We start from the raw sequence: 20,896 nt of genomic DNA on the forward strand, positions 1-20,896 counted from the left end.
CCATTGAAGGGACGGAAGAGGGGTAGCCAGTTGGTGCCCGGGTCACCCAGTGGTGTAGAGTAAAACCAAGCCCCTAGTACTAGGATCCTGCTCCATTGAACTAGTCGATCAAATTAGTAACTGGGTCTCCTCAGAGGCAGTGGAGGTTTCATTTGCTTTACTGAGTTGGTTGCATTTCTAGAAAGAATAACAGCCATTAGTTAAGGGACTGAAAGACCCTTAAACATCCCCCTACTTAGATCTTTTAAACTTAGACAAAGGATACCAAAATCCGTCTAGTCAAGGCTATGGTTTTTCCAGTGGTCATATATGGATGTGAGAGTTGGACTGTGAAGAAGGCTGAGCGCCAAAGAAGTGATGCTTTTGAACTGTAGTGTTGGAGAAGACTCTTGAGAGTCCCTTGGACTGCAAGGAGATCCAACCAGTCCATTCTGAAGGAGATCAGCCCTGGGATTTCTTTGGAAGGAATGATGCTAAAGCTGAAACTCCAGTACTTTGGCCACCTCGTGCGAAGAGTTGACTCATTGGAAAAGACTCTGATGCTGGGAGGGATTGGGGGCAGGAGGAGAAGGGGACGACAGAGGATGGGATGGCTGGATGGCATCACCAACTCGATGGACATGAGTCTGAGTGAACTCCGGGATTTGGTGATGGACAGGGAGGCCTGGTGTGCTGCGATTCATGGGGTCACAAAGAGTCGGACACGACTGAGCGACTGAACTGAACTGAAGGTGCCAATTTAAAGAGTTTATAAGCTTGTTGGTGGAGGTGGAGTAGTACTGGAATGGTGATTATTCCTAGAATGTCATTGTACCTCACAGGATTATGGTGAGGATTGAATGAGAAATTAAAAAAAAAAAGAATCTGATACACAGTAGATGAACAAAGGCATTGGATCCTTGCAGTTTTATCATTGCTGCTGTATGACAGTGAGATAATCTCTGTATTAGAGAGTTCTGAGAAGGAAATCTCTGATCACTTCAGTCAGTTCAGTTCAGTTCAGTCACTCAGTCATGCCCGACTCTTTGTGACCTCATGAACCGCAGGACGCCAGGCCTCCCTGTCCATCACCAGCTCCCGGAGTCTACCCAAACCCATGTCCATTGAGTCAATGATGCCATCCAACCATCTCATCCTCTGTCGTCCCCTTCTCCTCTTGCCCTTAATCTTTCCCAGCATCAGGGTCTTTGCAAATGAGTCAGCTCTTCCCATCAGGTGGCCAAAGTATTGGAGTTTCAGCTTCAACATCAGTCCTTCCAATGCACACCCAGGACTGATCTTTAGAATAGACTGGTTGGATCTCCTTGCAGTCCAAGGGACTCTCAAGAGTCTTCTCCAACACCACAGTTCAAAAGCATCAATTCTTCAGCGCTCAGCTTTCTTCACAGTCCAACTCTCACATCCATACATGACTACTGGGAAAATCATAGCCTTGACTAGACGGACCTTTGTTGACAAAGTAATGTCTCTGCTTTTTAATATGCTGTCCAGGTTAGTCATAACTTTCCTTCCAAGGAGTAAGCGTCTTTTAATTTCATGGCTGCAGTCACCATCTGCAGTGATTTTGGAGCCCCAAAATTAAAGTCAGCCACTGTTTCCACTGTGTCCCCATCTATTTGCCATGAAGTGATGGGACCGGATGTCATGATCTTAGTTTTCTAAATGTTGACCTTTAAGCCAACTTTTTCACTCTCCTCTTTCACTTTCATCAAGAGGCTCTTTAGATCTTCTTCACTTTCTGCCATAAGGGTGGTGTCATCTGCATATCTGAGGTTATTGATATTTCTCCTGGCAATCTTGATTCCAGCTTGTGCTTCTTCCAGCCCAGCATTTCTCCTGATGTACTCTGCATATAAGTTAAATAAGCAGGGTGACAATATACAGCCTTGAGGTACTCCTTTTCCTATTTGGAACCAGTCTGTTGTTCCATGTGTTCCTTATAGTTTCTCAATAGGAACATTGACTATAGTAGTGGCAGAGTGAGTCTCTGCCCTAAGGTTGTTTTTTTAAAACACACACAAAACCATTTTTTGAAACTTTATTTTATATTGAAATACAGCTAATTAACAATGTTGTGATAATTGAGGTGCACAGCAAAGTGACTCAGCCATACATATACTTGTGTCTGTTCTCCCCCAAGCTCCCTCGCATTCAGCCTGCACATGTTGAGCAGAATTCCCAGTGATATACAGTAGGTCCTTGTTGGTTATCCATTTTAAATACATGAATTTAAACTGTGTACATGTCAAAAAAGCCAATTTTTAATAAAAGTTATTAACCTGGCAAATAAGCTTAATCCAATAATGTTTTGAGAGGAAAACAGTCTTCATAAAATTATACAACCATTCTCTAAAAACACAAGAATTAAATAAAGATTTTATCAGAAATAGTTATTCCAAATAAACACTGAATTTTCAATAAGAGAAATGATGGCATTTTATCTTACAGTCTGTGACAGTTCCTTCTTTTGTAAGAAGTACATGTGTTCTATAATCAAAACATGTCAAAAAAATCATCTTACTTAGAAAGCTTTCTCATGCTAATGTAATTTTTTAAAATCGAGAGTTAAGTTTACCAAAGCAGACTGTTTAAATTACAAAAGTACTTATCCTCTTAAAAACTGCTTCCCCTACATGGTACTGTGCTATGTTTAGTTGCTCAGTTGTGTCCAACTCTTCGCAACCCCATGGACTATAGCCTGCCAGACTCCTCTCTCTATGGGATTCTCCAGGCAAGAATACTGGAGTGGGTTGCCATGCCCTCCTCCAGGGGATCTTCCCAACACAGGAATCCAACCCGAGTCTCCCTCATTGCAGGCAAATTTTTTACCATCTGAGCCACCAGGGAAACCCCAGAATACTGGAGTGGGTAACCTATCCATTCTCCAGGATAACTTTTTGACTCAGGAATTGAACCAGGGTTTTCCTGCATTGCAGGCAGATTCTTTACCAACTGAGCTACCAGGGAAGCCCCTGCCCCTACTTGATAGGGAGATATAATAATAAAATGTAAAAGGGAGAAAAAATAAAATAATGAAAGGTACTAAGAATATAATGTCAGACAGGCAAAGCTGGTTTTTATTGAGCTGGTGACCTAAAAATCCAAATAGTTACTTTCTCCTTTCTGCAAAAGAATTCTGGTTCATGTGCTCTTTCAGGGTTGTCAAGGCCCACACTTATTCAGTCATGGACTTAACACACTGTACTCACTTTAAAGTGAGTTTTGCTGAATTTTCATGCATTATGGGTCCTGGCATTTTGTGCTCATGGGGCGCCATGTATGTTACATGTGAATGAGATGGCAAGGAATGATAAACATGTATATGGCACTGGCCCTTGTCTGCGGAGGTAAATCTTCCAAGATAATGGGGACATAATTGGTAAATGAAAAGGAAGAGAGTGAAGGAATATAGAGGACATACATATCCATACAGGGACTATTTTTGTGTGATGTTAGGAGGTGTTCTAATTTCATTCTTTTACATGTAGCTGTCCAGTTTTCCCATCACCACTTATTGAAGAAGCTGTCTTCTCCATTGTATACTCTTGTGTCTTTTGTCAAAGATAAGGTGCCCAAAGATGCATAGGTTTATATGTGGGCTTCCTACCTTGTTCCATCTGTATTTCTGTTTTTGTTCCAGTACCATACTATCTTGATGACTATAGCTTTGTGGTATAGTCTGAAATCAGGAAGGTTGATTCCTCCAGCTCCATTTTTCTTTCTTAAGGTTGCTTTGGCTATTCAGGGTCTTTTGTGTTTCCATTACAAACACTGATCAAGGTGACATAACTGAGAAGTGAAATTTTCAGGGAAACGAGAAAATAGAGTATGTGATGCCCCAAGCAAAAGGAACGAAGGAATGGAAGGGGTTGTAAGTTCCACCATTTTCCCAAACCACCCGCCACGTTGGCTTTTGTCTTAAGTGGATAATGAACCGTAGGAGAGTGAATTTCATGTGACTTGGTGGGTATAGGCAGTAGAAAAATTTTTTATCATGGTGGACATGATATCAGAGAACATGAAAGATAGAGTGTAATTGTAGAGATAAGACTTTTTCTCATGTTTCACTCTGAGATATTTCAATCGTCCAGCAATTCTGATGTATTACTAAGACCTCATTCTGGGAAATGACTCCTTCCTTAATGTCAGTGAATCAGTAGCTTTGATTTTTTTTTTTTCCTGAATATCTGGACCCATAGCAGAGCTAAATTTCAAATGGCGCTTTGCATAGGCTGCCCTTATGATAGTCCAATTTTAGAGACATTCTTAACATTTATAAAACAGTGTTTTAGGTTAAAGATGATAGATTTAATTTCTATTGCTTAGAAAATATCAATGTCTGTTTCAAAAGACTCTGCATTATGTCTCAAAGTTAGAAACCAGAGTATCTAACTTACAAATTGCTTTACAAGGTAGTATTTTTTAATGGACACTAAAGTTAACAGTGAGTAAAGTTGGCATGATGTTATATTTTTGCAGGGCTTTTTGCTTTTTGCATTTGGGGACAGGTAGGAAAACAGAATTTCAAGGTGGACATTTTGGAATCCAGCTGCACAAAGTACAACCTAATTTCTTTGTGGAAAGACGAGATGCAGCTTATTTTGTCCCTCTGGGGCTATGTGGTGCCTCCTCTCTGTATCTCTCACCTAGTTTACTCTTCTCTTTGAACATTGGATTCCTTTATCTGTTATAGAACAAAAGCCTCTGCATCATGTCTCTTTGATGGTCCAGTTTGATCCCTGTACCACAGTATTCTCAGTCCCAGTTTTCTGGAAGAGAAAATCTGATTAGTCAACCATGGATAAGGGGTCTCTCCCTGGTTGGTCCAAGCAGTTGATGCTGAGTGTTAGGGATTCCAGTACTTTGGGCAGAGCAGATTCTCCAAGTGCAAGCGGGTGTAGGGGGAAAGGTTATTTCTTAATACATTAAAGCATGTGTGTGGTTTGAGCACTTGCATAAAAGGTGTTCATCTCTGTTCTGAGTAATAAACAGGTTTCATGGAATAGCTTAGGGCTAGGTGCTCACTCACATCACTGAGGCCTTTATCACTATCATAAACTGGCCATGAAAGTTATGGTTCATTAGTTAGGGCGATGATTTGTGTTCTGAACCCAGACGTGTTTGGCCACATGCTTTCACTCCTGTTTATCTTATGTTGTTGAATTTTCTTTATTGCAATTAGAAGACCATCTTCTCTTGGAAGGCAAGGATAAAGACCTGATCTTATTTGAAGCAAATCTTTATGGGAGATGCTAAGAATTTGATTTTTTCTCTTGCCAAAGGCCTCTCTCCACTGCCTCCTTTAAAATTCTCTATAAATAGGGCCTCAAGGTCAAAAACATAATCTGAACAATAACTATTAGCAAGGAATTATGTGGAAATAACAATTCTTACAGAGAAAATTAGAAAAACTGATTTCGTAGAAAAAGGGAGAGAGAATTTGCCTTCATAGCCCCCAACACCTCAAACTTTATTAAAGTGTGAATATGGCACTTCTGGGCCTTTAGCCTGGATGTCTAGTTCTAGGCTACTGTGACTTTTTCTAGCTCAATTAGAAAGGTTTGAGAGTTTTTAAAAAGTGTTTCTAAATGATAGTGTTACATAAATATTCATGATTATGCAGTCCTCTGATATCTGGACCATTTAGAACTTTCTTCCATTAAATAATGACTTTTTTTTTTTTTTTTTTGCTACAGGTGCCGTCCATTAGCTAGTGACCAATGACATCCATTATGCATGGCCATGAATATTTATCTAGTGCCTTATGCCCGTACCAGAGAGGACAGGGAAAGAGGAGTTACAAAGAAGCTTTTCTTCCACACCAGTTGACCAGCTCAACTGAAGAAACTAAGTGGATCCATCTTCAGGTAAGCCTTCATAAAGGTAAAAGATGCATGCTCAGTTGTGTCCAACCCTTTGAGACCCCATGGACTGAAACCCACAAGGCTCCAGTGTCCATGGGATTTCCCAGGGAAGAATACTGGAGTCGGTTGCTCTTTCCTCCTACAGGGGCTCTTTCTGACCCAGGGATCGAACCCGGGTCTCTTGCATTTCCTGCACTGGCAGGCGGGTTCTTTACCCCTGCACCACCTGCGAATCACAGGTGAAGCTTCATCCATTGATATTCTGCTGGGTGAGGGTTAGCTTAACTGTTGAGAGAAAGCACGTGACAGACTCCAATGCTCGCGGAATAATGGAGTAGTTTGCCAGAATCTATTAATACATCTCTTTATCTGGAAGGCCTTAAGACAAGCTCAGTTCAAAATTTTGCTCAGTATCTGTGGGACTTAAGAGTTACTCACAGGCAGCCTTCTGAAGAATTGTCTGTTCCCGTTTTTACCAGCACTAGCTTTCCCTTCTCTCCAAAACCACCTGGTCTTACGCAGATGACACCACAGTCATCACTCAGTGAATGGATGGGAGAGAATTGGGACAGACAGTGAGTAGCCAGCCATGTGTCATTTATCTGCAGACATTACTGACATTCTACTCTATCACTCTAGACCTGGCCCCTTTCTTCACTTCCAGTAGCTTATTTCTACCATCATTTTGAGCATTTCTCTTTGGATATCCCACCATCAACTCAAACTCAATCAGTATCTACCCCAAAGCAGCTGGCCTTTCTGATTTTCTGCCCTTGTTAATGATATCATTAAGCCTCAGAACCTATGAGTCACTATGACTTTTCCCCATTTTGCGAACACTATCTACCCAATGGCCAAGTCCTCTTGAAATGTCTTTTTGATGTGCACCTTTCTCTCCATTTCAAAACTAACAACATTATTTAAAGTTTCAAAACCTCTTGCTAGGGCTTCTTCATTTCCTTGCTTTCACATCCACTCCCTTCAAACACATCAGACTAAAATGTCCAGACTCTAATTTTGTCTTACAACTGTTCCCCCTACCTTTTTTTTTTCTTTTGTCTGAACTGGGTGGTTTGTGGATTCTTAGTTCCCAGACCAGGGATGGAACCTGGGTCCCCTGCAGTGAAAGCTCAGAGTCCTAACCACTGGGATGCCATGGAATTCCTGGCTTACCACTGTGTGATGGCAGTTGAAAGCTTCTGCAGGATTTATTAGGGGGAGAGGTGGAGAGTTATGTTTGAGTTTCCATGAAGTCATCTGAAGATGCCCAGAAAGTTGTGGCTGTGTATGGTCTTCAGTAGTCACAGTTTTGAGGAACAATGTAATAGACATCTGAATCTTTCTGGCATTGTAAATTATTAGTGTTTTGTCATTCACATATCTCTACTTTAACTGTAATTAGTTTTGTGTATGGTATGAGATAGTAATCAAGTTCATTTTTTCCTATATGGATACCCGATTTTTCCATTATCATTATTATTACAAACACTGTTCTTTTTCTATCCCCCCCCAGTTCCTTCTCATAAACCAAACACCCCTATACCTGTAGCCTTTTTATACAGCTATCTATTTATTCCCTTGATCTGTTCTTTTATCCTTGCTTCAGCAACGCACTCTCTCTTTTTTTAGAAATATGTATTTATTTGTTTATTTGGCTGAGCTGGGTTTTAGCTGGGGCATGCAGGATCTTTAGTTATGGTATGAGGGACCTAATTCCCTGATCAGGATAGAACCCAGGCCTTCTGCACTGGGAGTGAGAACACACTCTCTTAAATAGCTTTATAATGAGACTTGCTGATGGCTGCTGCTAAGTCGCTTCAGTCGTGTCCGACTCTGTGTGATCCCATAGACGGCAGCCCACCAGGCTCCTCCATCCCTGGGATTCTCCAGGCAAGAACGCTGGAGTGGGTTGCCATTTCCAATTCTCCAATACATGGAACTGAAAAGTGAAAGTGAAGTCGCTCAGTCATGACTCTTAGCGATCCCGTGGACTGCAGCCTACCAGGCTCCTCCATCCATGGGATTTTCCAGGCAAGAGGACTGGAGTGGGGTGCCATTACCTTCTTGCAGTCAGTAAAAATAAGTCCTCCTGCAATGTTCTTCTTCATCGAGGATGTTTTAACTAAGACCCCTTTGCATTTTTCCATGTAAGTTTTAGAAACAGTTTGTCAAGTTTCATTTTAAAATATCCTATTGGTATTTTGACTGAGCTTGCATTGCAGTGGGGGAACAATGATATTGTCAACATTGAGTTTTCCAGTTCTTAAATGCAATGTGCTTTTCTAATAATATTGAATTTCCTTAATTTCAAACAAGAATGTTCTATAGCTTTCTGTGTAGACATTTTGAAAAATTTTTACTTGATACATCCCTTTGTATTGATATTTTTGATGTTATTATGAATGCTATCTGTCTTAAGAATTTCATTTCTAATTATTGCTAGTGTATAGAAATGCAATAAAGTTATTCTGATAGATTACCCACTGCTTCAATTACATCATCTATAAAAAGTAGATATTTTATTTGTTTATTTACAATCCCTAATCCTTTCTCTTTCCCTATTTTTTCTTTTTTCTATTGGTTAGGATCTCCAGTACAGTGTTGAACTTATGTCCAAAGTCACGGTGACGACTTTCAATATTATAACTTTGCATATAAATGTTTTCTTAGATACCTTTTATAAATGCTTTGTCAGATTCAAGAATTTTATATTCCTATTACCCCAATTTTTTTTTTTTAATCATTAATGGCTGTAGGATTTTACTATATTCTTTTTCTGAGTTTTTTGAGATGATCAGCTTTTTGAGTTCTTCTTTTAATGTGGTGACTTAAATTAATTTTTAAATGTTAAACCAACTCTGCATTCCCAGAATAAAACCAATTTGATCATGATATAGTATTATTTTTTCATATACAATTTACTTTGACAATATTTGTTAAAAATTTATATATCATTATGAGAAAAATTTGCCTGGAATTTTCCTTTCTAGTTATGACTTGTCAGGTTTTATTGTCAAAGCTAGCCTAATTCCTCACATATTTGGAAGAAGTCATTGTGAAATCATTAATATCTGATGATTTTTTACCTGTTTTCTTGAAAATATTTATTACGGGTTACTAATGCATGGGTTCAATATCTGAATCACCTCTGGGTCTGTTTATGTTCCCTTTTTTCTCTTTGTTTTTAGTCACAGGTCTTGTTAGCATATCTATTAATTCTTAATTGAATTGTAGAATATATGTAATATCACTTCATAAAATTTTAAATATTTTTACTGGAAAAAAAATCACACAAATTCAGCCTTTTTCATCTCAGAATATGGTGTGATGCATTTTCTGGTTTGTTCAATGCTTTCAAAGCACAAAATGAATTCTGCTTTGGAAATATGCATGGGCTTGAAGCATCAAAGATTTAGATAAACAGATGAGAATCTCAGTAAAAATTAAAATGGAATGAGTTAGTATAAAGACAGAGCATATCTATTATACATTTGAAAAGTAACATACCCATAAAATTGAAATCTGTACTAGTAAAATAAAATGATTCTCAAACTGATCCACCACGAATTTCTGAATTGATTCTGTTACAAAAAGAATGGGGGTGAAATTAGCAAACTTTTAAAATCTAAATAGAACAGAAATCCACACCTTAAAAATGTATTTATTTTCTCTACTTTATGGTGAGTCAAACAGTTCTGTTTAGGAACTAACTATGAAATGTTTCAAATAAATACAAAATTTAAAAAAACCTCTTTCATGAAAATCCTTAAGACAATAGTAAACTCAAAAGTAGTTATTTTGTCCCCCAGCGGCCCCACAGGGTTTAGTTCACTTTTATAGGACACAGTTTTTATGTTTATCGAAATGTCCAGCTATTTTCAGTTGTATTTGACACGCATTTAATTTCTGTATGTGTTGGAGAAGATGGAGGACTCTATTTCAGATCAGACAATTTGTTTTGATACCACTAATGACCTTAAATTTTAAATTGACTCTTACTTTTTGTACAGCATTCATACAATGTAATTCTAATACGCTGTACACAAGCTGAAATACAATAGGATGGCAATACAGTGTAAAAAGGGCTTGGCACTTTTTGTCATGCCTTCCATTTCCAGAATCTCACATTATTATATTTCTTAAAAACCCATTTTGCTGAAGAAATAAAGTTGATTTACCAAGGTGTAATTAGAAATTAATTTTTTTTTCCCCAAAAACACGTTATACAAGCAGATTTATTCCCTGCTTATTTGTTAGAAGTAGAAAAGGTTTCAGCTTCCATGGCTTTTTCCCTCTTCAGATTTTTTCTAAAAAATGTAAATGGAAGGTATTTGTAGAATGTAACAAAAATAAGTTTTTTAAAGTAAAACTGATTTAAAAACAAGAAAATTAGCACATTTAGTGTTAATGACAGAAAGCAGGTGTGGAACATGTAGAGTTGAGGAGAATGCATTTTTGCCCCCAGTTATATAGTAGCATTAAAATAAAGGAACGGGACTACATTTTCATATCAAATACCTAAACCAGTTGCAAATACCTAAATAATTGTTTTACAATTTGTTTTTAAATGGCAGTAATAAATTCTTTATTTGTAAAAATTCCAGCTTATAACCAGAGCCAAATCAAATGTGAACCCCCAACTGTCCCAGAATTGTAGGGTCTCTGTGGCCCACAAAAGGTAAAAAGGAAGAAAGAACCCTTTTTTGGGGTGGGGGGCAGTGCATGCAATACACACAGGCTGCTTAACTCACAGTAGGACAAGCAAATCATGTCCTCTGGAAAATAAAAAAAATAAGCAAAAACAAATAACCTTACATCTCCAAGGCAGTTAGCCAGCATTCTTTCAGTGTTCCAAGTAAAACCAAAAAATGAAGGAAGGAGAAAGGAAAGTATTGAATCATTCCTGGTTCCCTGTAACCAGTTTATCTCTCTAGTCATAAATAGATATGGAGAGCTTTCCATGGCATTACCAGATATTAATTTTAAGAAATTTAATTTTATTCTGGTAGGCAGTTATAGCTGGTTAAGCTCCTCTGTTTTTGATCTGCTGTTACTTCTAGAGATAGCCCCTTCAGGCTCTCATTCCTTCTCGACCTGGGCCATTGCTCCCTGGTGAGCTCAAAATTCCAATCTTCCTGGAACCATCTAATCACTGTGTTCTTTGCTTAAAGGATTAGCCTTTAAGAAGCTGTTTTCTGCGTAGTTTCTCAGAGCCTCTCACCATGCTTTCACTGGTCAAGGGGTCAGTAAATCACTGCAGATGGTGACTGCAGCCATGAAATTAAAAGACGCTTACTCCTTGGAAGGAAAGTTAGGACCAACCTAGATAGCATATTCAAAAGCAGAGACAGTACTTTGCCAACAAAGGTCCGTCTAGTCAAGGCTATGGTTTTTCCTGTGGTCATGTATGGATGTGAGAGTTGGACTGTGAAGAAGGCTGAGTGCCGAAGAATTGATACTTTTGAACTGTGGTGTTGGAGAAGACTCTTGAGAGTCCCTTGGACTGCAAGGAGATCCAACCAGTCCATTCTGAAGGAGATCAGCCCTGGGATTTCTTTGGAAGGAATGACGCTAAAGCTGAAACTCCAGTACTTTGGCCACCTGATGCGAAGAGTTGACTCATTGGAAAAGACTCTGATGCTGGGAGGGATTGGGGGCAGGAGGAGAAGGGAACAACAGAGGATGAGATGGCTGGATGGCATTACTGACTCGATGGACGTGAGTCTGAGTGAACTCCGGGAGTTGGTGATGGACAGGGAGGCCTGGTGTGCTGCAATTCATGGGGCTGCAAAGAGTCGGACACGACTGAGCAACTGATCTGATCTGATCTGATCTGAAATGTACTGAGGGCAGGATATTTAAAGAAGGGTGGACTTGGTTTTCTGTAGGTTCCCTTTTTTCCTGGGATCTTGATCTTTCAAGTCCTGATTGCCCTGAAAAGCTCTGAACTCCAATTACTGTCTCCCTAGCCCAGTGAGAGAGAAGACTGTTGCAAGTTCTAGGTTACCACTTTCTGCTCAGTCTCCATGCTCCCATGCAGTGAATCTGAAAATAATTTGCAAAGAAAAAGAATGATTGATTTAACTTCATAAAACTTTGAAACTTCTGCTTGCCAAAATAGTTCAAGTGAGTTATATCAGAAATTGTATCTACGGAACTTCCCTGGTGGCACAGTGGATAAGAGTCTGCCTGCCAATGCAGGGCACACGAGTTTGACTCCTGGTCTGGGAAGATTCCACGTGCTGTGTTCCACAGCTACTGAGCCCTTGAGCCCTAGAGTGTGCACACTGGAACTGCTGAGTCTGTGCTCTACAATTACTGAAGCATGTGTGCCTAGAGTGCGTGTTCCACAGTGAGAGAATCCCATGAGGCTCAATAAGAAGCTTGCTTCCTGCAACTAGAGAGCAATCCCTGCTTGCTGCAACTAGAGAAAGTCTGCTCAAAGCAACAAAGACCCAGGGTGGCCAAAAATTTAGAAATGTAAATAAATAAATAAAAATTTAAAGAAATTGTATCTGTTTTCCTAAATTTTATCCATCCTTTCTGTAGTATACAGTTGTACATGGAATGTAACAGCCCAATCAGGGACTAAATTTCCCCATCACATTTGCCACTAAGTGTGGTCAGTGAAATATAAGTGAAAGCAATGCATGCTGATTTCTGGGCCAAGAATCATGAAAGGCCAGTGTACTTCCCCCATGCTCTCTTCCCACCTCAGCTGGAGGTAGATGATGGTAAGGCAGATGTCACAGATGCTTGGGTCTTTTTCTGACAGTAAAGTCACAGGATCCAAGAGTCTAGGTCCCAAAATCACTTCACTGAAGAGCCATTATAAGTTTAGAGATCTAGTTGTTAGAATGATTTAGTCTATACTAGCTAAAATGTAAGGTTAAAGTTATAAACGGAAAATATATGTTGTCAGAATATTTAACTTGCTATAATTTGAAAAGAGCCTTGAAATTCAATTAATAAAAGAAATATTTCAATAAAGATTAAAATAGAGGCACTTATCAAAAGAAGGTATTTTTAACTTAACAATGATGTTCAAACTGACTACTGAGATTAATATCATGCATTAACAACAGGGTCTGGTATATAACCTATGAGATTAGCAAAAAAAACCTTAATGCAAGTGTCCAGTGGTTAAATGTCCAACAGAAATATGCTTGATGTTGATATACAATGTTGAATAATGACTTTATACTTCTTTTTTTTTTGGCTGCACCAGGTCTTAGTTGCATTACTTGGGCTCTTAGTTATGACATAGGGGATCTAGTTCCCTGACTAGGGATTGAACCTGGTCCCCCTGCATTGGGAGAGAGGAGTCTTAACCACTGGACAATCAAGGAAGTCCCCATGATTTTATACATTGAAGCAGAAATAACATCCTGACATTTTTTCCGAAGGAGAAAATGACTGTAAAATGATGTAGCCACTATAATGTTCATTTTATCATTAAAAAAAAATGCCAACAGAAAATAACATTAGTGAGACCAACCATATATAAATTGTGCCAGTATCATAAAATTTGATTTATAACATATTTTGAGTATTCTTTCTATGAAAAGTTATTCTTATGTAAATATATACATTTAACCTGTATGGATGTGAAAGTTGGACCATAAAGATGGCTGAGCACCAAAGAATTTATGCTTTCGAATCAGTGCTGGAGAAGACTCTTGAGAGTCCCTTGGACTGCAAAGAGATCAAACCAGTCCATCCTAAAGGAAATCAACCCTGAATATTCATTGGAAGAACTGATGCTGAAGCTGAAGCTCAAATACTCTGGCCATGTGATGTGAAGAGCCAACTCATTGGAAAAGACCCTGATGCTGGAAAAGATTGAAGGCAAGAGGAGAAGTGGGCAACAGAGGATGAGATGGTTGGATGGCATCACCAACTCAATGGACATGAGTTTGAGCAAGCTCCAGGAAATGGTAAAGGACAGGGAAGCCTGGCGTGCTGCAGTCCGTGGGGTCGCAAAGAGTCAGACATGACTGAGCAACTGAACAACAACCACCTCTGTGTGTGTGTGTGTACACGTGAGTGTGTATAGAGATAGAGAGAGAGATGTGAGAATCTGAAAGATATTTACCAAAATGTGTATGGTGATTCTCAGTTGTGATGGTGTTCCTGCTTTCATGCTTGTACATCTTTGAACTTCCAGCAACACATCATTATCACCCAAAGTCTCTAACATACGTTAGAGTTCACTCTTGGTGTTGTACAGTCTGTAGGCTTGGACACATGTATGATGACATGGATCCGCCACTATACTATTGATGCTTATGGTGTACAATGTCGGTTTGGTGATCTCCGAAGATTTAGCTTCCGGACCAAGGACCAGGCTTGATCACTTAAGAGCTTTTGTGTAGCAGAGTTTTATTAAAGTATAAAAGGGGACAGAGAAAGCTTCTGACACAGATATCAGAAGGGGAATGGAGAGTGCCCCTCTCGCTAGTGTTAGCCAAGGAGTCATATAGTTTTTGATTTTTACAATAAATCAAAAGAAAGTCTCAAGTTTGTGAAAATTTTACCAGACCCACTCCCATAATATACATTTTAAGATATCAGGATTAGTCAGAAGGTTTTCAGGAAGGAGAAACTGTCCTCAAGCAGGATACATTGTTATTATATAATACCTAGTACAATGGCACTCCACTCCAGTACTCTTGCCTGGAAAATCCCATGGATGAAGAAGCCTAGTAGGCTGCAGTCCATGGGGTCGCTAAGAGTCAGGCATGACTGAGTGACTTCACTTTCACTTTTCACTTTCATGCATTGGAGAAGGAAATGGCAACCCACTCCAGTATTCTTGCCTGGAGAATCCCAGGGACAGAGGAGCCTAGTGGGCTGCCATCTGTGGGGTCGCACAGAGTCAGACACTACTGAAGCGACTTAGCAGCAGCAGCAGCAGTACAGAGTTTAAACTGAGTTGTTTGTTGTGTAATCATCAGTTCTGGGTTTAAAGAAAAAACGTTTTATGTGACTAAGACTAAGGAATGTAGAGGGAAAAAAAAAAAAAGATTTTGTCCTTTCTTCCTCCTTGAGAACCCCAGACCCCTATCTCCACTTCTAGAGCCCCAGACTCCTTTCTCCTTCTCGGGGACCCCAGACTTCTTATCAATCTGCCTAGGAATTAACTCACTATCATACAGTTTTACTGCCTGAAGAAGCTTATGCTTTTTAAAGTGAGAATTCTTTGATTAAAGCCACAATCTCCTTCTCTCAAAACAATGGACCTGGAAAATGGACTTACATGGACATTAACTTTTCAGGTAATGTCAGGAATTTCAGGCTGCCTGAGAACCTCTTTGGCTCAGAGAACTGCATTTAAACCCAAAATAGTAGTCCCTTCTAGAGTCTTCCCAAGGGCAAACTAAGCAAGTTATCTTATGTACCAGTAATCTTCCTGGGTGTCTTTCAGAACATTTTAGATGCCAAAGAGGAAATATTTCTGCATTGCAATTTCTGTGTAATGTTTTCTCATAATGATAAATTATCCTTTAAAAATTATTATCATATCAAATAGATAAAAAGTAGTTTGCCTGGGTAAGAAAAATAACACAGAAACTTTCCTTTCTCCTACTAAAAGCTCTTCATCTATCATGTAGCTTTCAAGCATAGTGACCTTTCTTCTATTGATATTTCTGGCAGAAATCTTGGAAACCTCAGTCTAACTGTAAGTATTCCCAGCAATAGATAAATCATTATTAGGAAGTGAAATGGACACTTTGAGAGTTGGATATGTCTGCCCATTACCTGTTTAAAAGTTTTGGAGGATGTTAATTTTAATATGATCCCAGCATATATTGGTGGCTTATTTTTGTTTTCATTAATCTCCTCTGTCAAAATTACGATTATAATTCATTTGTTTACAAATGTGTGTCTTCTGGCGACCCTGTCTCCTGAATGCCATCCTCCTCTTTCACCATATTTTCCTTCACTTTCTTACTCAGATCCCACTGTAGTTGGCTCACCTTTTTAAATGCCATGCTCCTGTCATGCCCTGGGTCTCCACCTGCATATGTTGTTTATGGAACAACACGTGTTTAGAGTGTTCTTTCTGTTCTTTTACCTCTGCTAAGTTCATGCCGTCTGTAGTAAGCAAAATGTCATTCGTTAAAAATGATAGTATCCTCACTTCCAGGCTTCCCTGGTAGAGAATCTACCTGATGATGTAGGAGATGCGGGTTAGATCCCTGGGTCAGGAAAACCTTCTGGAGAAGGAAATGGCAACCCACTCCAGTGTTTTTTGCCTTGGAGAATCCCAATGACAGAGGAGCCTGGTGGGCTACAATCCATGGAGCTGCAAGAGTCTGACATGACTTAGCAACTAAAGGACAACATTCTTAACCTCCAGAATTCGTGTCTGTGTGTGTGTGTGTGTGTGTGTGTGTGTGTGCGTATGTGCGTGCACTCGTGTGCACTTAGGGATATAAGTGCAGATAGAATACAGTTGCTGATCAACTGACCTTAATCAGCCTGGATTATCCACATGGGCCCAGTGTCATCTGAAGGATCCTTAAGAGTGGACGAAGGAGGAGAAAGAGGAGAGTCAGAGGACAATGAGACCCTAAAGAAAGGCACATGCATAGAGATACAGTGTTGTTGGTATTGACTACAGAGGGATGGAGCCATGAGTCAAGGATGAGCGCAGACTCTGGGAGCTGAGAAGGGCGAGGACGCAGATTATCTTAGAGCCTCCAGGGAAGAGTAGAGTTCTGCTAATGCTTTGATTTTTATCTTGTGAGATCCATGTGGGAATTCTATCCTAAGGAACTGTACTACAATAAAACATTATGTGATAGTTTCTACCGAACACCAACAGGAATCAGTCATAGTTTACTCTCCCACTTCCCTCCCCATCTCACCCCCCTAGGTTGCTACTGAGCCCCTGTTTGAGTTCCCTGAGTCATACAGCAAATTCCCATTTGCTATCTGTTTTACATACGATAATGTATGTTTCCATGTTGCTCTCTCCATACTTCCCACCCTCTCCTTCCTCCCCACCACAGTCATGTTTATAAGTCTGTTCCTCCAGATAGTCAGGTTTCCCTCTTAGACACTGCATTAGCACAGCACTTATTCATTTTGACACCCTAAAGCTTGTAAAATAGCCATAACTAAAATGTATTGTTTTACAAACTTATGGTTGCCATGGGGGAAAGAATGGGGAGAAGGGATAGTTAGGGAGTTTGGGATGGCCATGTACACACTGCTGTATTTTAACTGGATAACCAACAAGGACCTGCTGTATAGCACAGGGAACCCTGTTCAGTGTTAGTGGCAGCCTGGATGGGAGGGGAGTTTGGAGGAGAATGGATCCGTGTATACGTATGACTGAGTCCCTTCACTGTACACCTGAAACTGTCACAACATTGTTAATCAGCTATACTCCAATATAAAATAAAAAGTAAAAAAAATGTATTGTTTGTCTGTGTGTATATATATATAGTCATTGTCCCCTGCTGGTGTGTGAACTCCAGGATATGGTCCTTGTCTTTCTCGTGCTTGGCACAGAGTAGGTGTCATATGAGTGTGTGTTCCAGGATTGACTCTCCCCTTTTCTTCCCTAAGTGTGCACACATCCAAAGGAAATCAGATAAGTTCCCCTGACAAACTCATGGGACAAAGAGAGTCATCTTGCATTTAGTAACCCATTTAATTCATATGGTATTTCTTTTGTCTAGGACATCAGTTCAAAAAGTGTGGTCCCCAGACCACAGCTCCAGTGTCGCCTTGAAACTATTGCATTAGGGTCGATCCCTGCAATGGGTGTCCAGATGGTGCCATGTACTAAAATTTGAGAATGAAGGATCCAGGCCCTGCTCACAGAATTTCTGACTTAGGAGGTCTCCAGTGGGGCCTCAGAACTTTCCCACCAAATTCTTAAGAGATTCTGGTGCTGCCAGGGCTGGGACCTCAGTGTGAGAGTAACTGACCTAGCCTACAGGTAGGCCAGGGAATTTCTGTTAGTAGAATTTGATCAGAAGAGATCTGACAACTTAGTCTTTATCCACCTACTGTTCTGTGGTCTGTGTGCCATCCTTAGCCAGAGATTGTCACTGTCTTTAGATCAAGATAATGGGATCCCTTATAAAGTCCGGCCTAGGTCTCTATTAGAGTGATTGACAATTAGATTGAACAATCCAATTGAAATCCAATCTAAACATATCTTTTCAGTTTACATAGTTAAAATTGCTTGATTTTTCTAAAGTCACAATAGTCCTTTCAAAGACGAATGAATAGTGACTGTAAACCACTTTTCTTGGCTCTAAAACTTACTGCGTAATGATTTTCCTAAGGATGAATGTAAAATCCCCTGATGTTATATTTCTGAAATAGTGACAGCAGTCGCTTATAAAATATTTATAATGTGCTTTAAACAACTAGGAAAAACAAGTTACTGAACATAAATTACATTTTAAGGAATGATTTGGTTTAATGAAAGATTAATAATATATAGAGTTTACAGATGGTTTTGAAGTCAGTTTTCACTTGAGTATTTCAGTAGCTAGGAATGACTCTGGTACCCGTCTTTTGGAGGGAAGGTCCTTGTGGAAAGTTAAGTTATTGTCTTAAATCAAGATGCCAGTGCTTATGAGAGTGACAAGGCAACACTCCAACACCCACAGTGACACACGATGGCCTCTTAGACTGATTTCAAGGTGCAAATAGGATCCCTCTGTCCTTTATTCACCTGCCTGCTGCAGGAAACAAGTCTTACATTTCACAGCTGAGGGAACCAGTGCTCAAAGTGTCAATGACTCTGGACAGGTATCAGATTGCTTTCCATCCTCTGATAATAGATTCCATTTGAAAGAGGATGCAGTGAGAGCCTGAGAGAAGAGCACCCCTCCAAGAAAACCTGGGAGACAGAAAGTGAATAGAGGAGAATAAAAACATAACTAGGCATGAAAGTGCTGGGGAACAGGACTTAGCTGAAAAGCTTCAGTATTTTGAAACAACGAGTCATTGGCTTACAGCAACACTAAGGAGGTAATTAGGCTGGGAAATTAAGCATGGGTGTATTAAGGGACTTCCCTGATGGTCCAGTGGTTGACGGCTTGCCTTCCAATTCAGGGGGTGCAAGTTTAATCCCTGGTCTGGGAACTAAGATCCCTCATGCCTTGGGGCCAAAACACCAAAACATAAAGATAGAAGCAATACTGTAACAAATCCAATAAAGACTTAAAAAAGGAATTGGTTTCTTAAAAAGCATGCAAGTTAAATGAGGCAGTTATTAACTGAAGAGAAAATATAAATATGTTACATCTGTCTCTATGAACAGTAAATACTAAGTTATGCTGATATATAACATGATTTTCTATAAAACCATGATATAATTGTATTGGCTAGGAAGAGAGGGGAGAATGAGCATCTGTAACTGGGCTGTATCCACCCACATATCATTTAGAGTTATGAAAATGAATACAACAGCATAACCAAGGGCGATCATACAGCTGAAAGTGTTCTAAGGGATGGCTCTGCAAAGTGGAAGCAGGGTGACCACATTGCAGGGTGTATATAATGACCTGTATTATAACAACCCGTCAAAAAATAGTTCATACATCAATAAAATGTCTTTAATGGAACATGATCACCTGTTATTTCTTTATTTTGATTATTTCAGAGGTGACTTGCAAATTTATTCTGAGGTCACTTTTAGAAAGAGTATTTTCATCATTCATTTTTAAGAAAAAGATTATCGACAACCAAATTCAATCCGTTCTCTCTAACCTTGGGTGTTGAGTTCTAGCTCTTGCTGCCTCCCAGCGCTGTGTGAACTTGGGCGAGTCCTCTTGTCTACCTCCCTGAATGTTAGCATCCTCATTTGTTAGAGTTACTGTGAGGGTTAAATACAGTGAGGTCTCTAAAGCACTGGGATGTCAACCACTCTGCTCTCCATACCTCCCTTCCAGTTTCCTGTAACTTCAATCACCTAGGCACAGAAACAGCTTTTAAGTCCATGTCCGTAAGTACAAAGAGCTTTTATGTGACTTTAGTATCATTAGCCATATTTGCATTGCTTTTATATTTAGAGCATCTGTTTTATTATCTGTTTTATTGCAATCTCCCCCAATGCCTTCTAGCTGAGTGGCCCTAGCTTCTTCATCCCTTTTGATAGTTTCTCCTTCCAGAAGCACTTTCCCAGGGACTCTTGTCATTCTACAACTCCACTCCAGATGGCTGCGTCTATTTTCATGGTCTTAACAACCACACAGTGGCAACTTCCACGTTTGTATTTCCAGCACAGATCACTCATCTGACTTCCAGATGTGTACATCCATCCAACTGCCTGTCTGATATCTCCTTTGGGATGAATTGAGGCGTATCTCAAACTCAACCTGTCTAAAACCAAACTCCTAACCTACTTCCCCTACATGCTCTCTTCCACCCTTTCCTAATTTCAGGAACAGTACTTTCACCATCCAGTTAGCACATCCAGAAACTTCCAGTTCCTTGACACCTCACACTTTTGAAATTATGTCCTGCCCAAACCCAAGATCCTGTCCATCAGCATAGGCTGTTGATTTTACACCCACTCTCAAATCCCTCTCCTCGTGTCCTCCACCACCATTATATCTAGACCATGCCACTCTGTACTTATACCATTCCAGCTTTCTGTTTTATACATATCCCTTCTTGCACCAAAGCATCCATTTTCCATAGAATATTCAAAAATTGTTGGCCTTTTGTCACTATCCCTTCTTCTGGTATAAGGACATATTTTGTTGAATAAATGAGTATTTATCTGGGGTCTACTTAACTACTTTTGAATCATATGTGTATACTAAATTCAGTAATGTTTATAAACTATAAAGCAAGCCTTAAAATGTTTGGTAATGTTGACTTTAATACTTTAGAAGTAAATTCAAAGTGTAGAAAGCTCGCCCACCTCTTCAAGGGAAAAAATCAGATTCAAATATATGAGAAAATAGAAAAATAAGTTTCAGTAGGAGAGAGACAACATTTTGACCCTTTGTAACAGTGTTTCTGGGTTGTTTTGGTGGGGAGTGGTTTTGGTG

The 20,896-nt window shown here is 39.6% G+C and overlaps 1 long non-coding RNA gene across 1 annotated transcript in view; it reads left to right on the top strand.

Moving 5' to 3' along the window:
- LOC109558213 (uncharacterized) overlaps positions 1-20,896 on the top strand; it is a 62,799-nt gene that overhangs the window by 34,626 nt on the left and 7,277 nt on the right. The window contains exon 2 of the long non-coding RNA XR_002180626.2: positions 5,697-5,867. This is a non-coding gene — a long non-coding RNA (uncharacterized lncRNA). The remainder of the gene's footprint in view (positions 1-5,696; positions 5,868-20,896) is intronic.

The sequence above is a fragment of the Bos indicus genome, chromosome 4 (assembly GCF_029378745.1).
Source record: "Bos indicus isolate NIAB-ARS_2022 breed Sahiwal x Tharparkar chromosome 4, NIAB-ARS_B.indTharparkar_mat_pri_1.0, whole genome shotgun sequence".
In the NCBI taxonomy this organism is placed as follows: Eukaryota; Metazoa; Chordata; class Mammalia; order Artiodactyla; family Bovidae; genus Bos; species Bos indicus.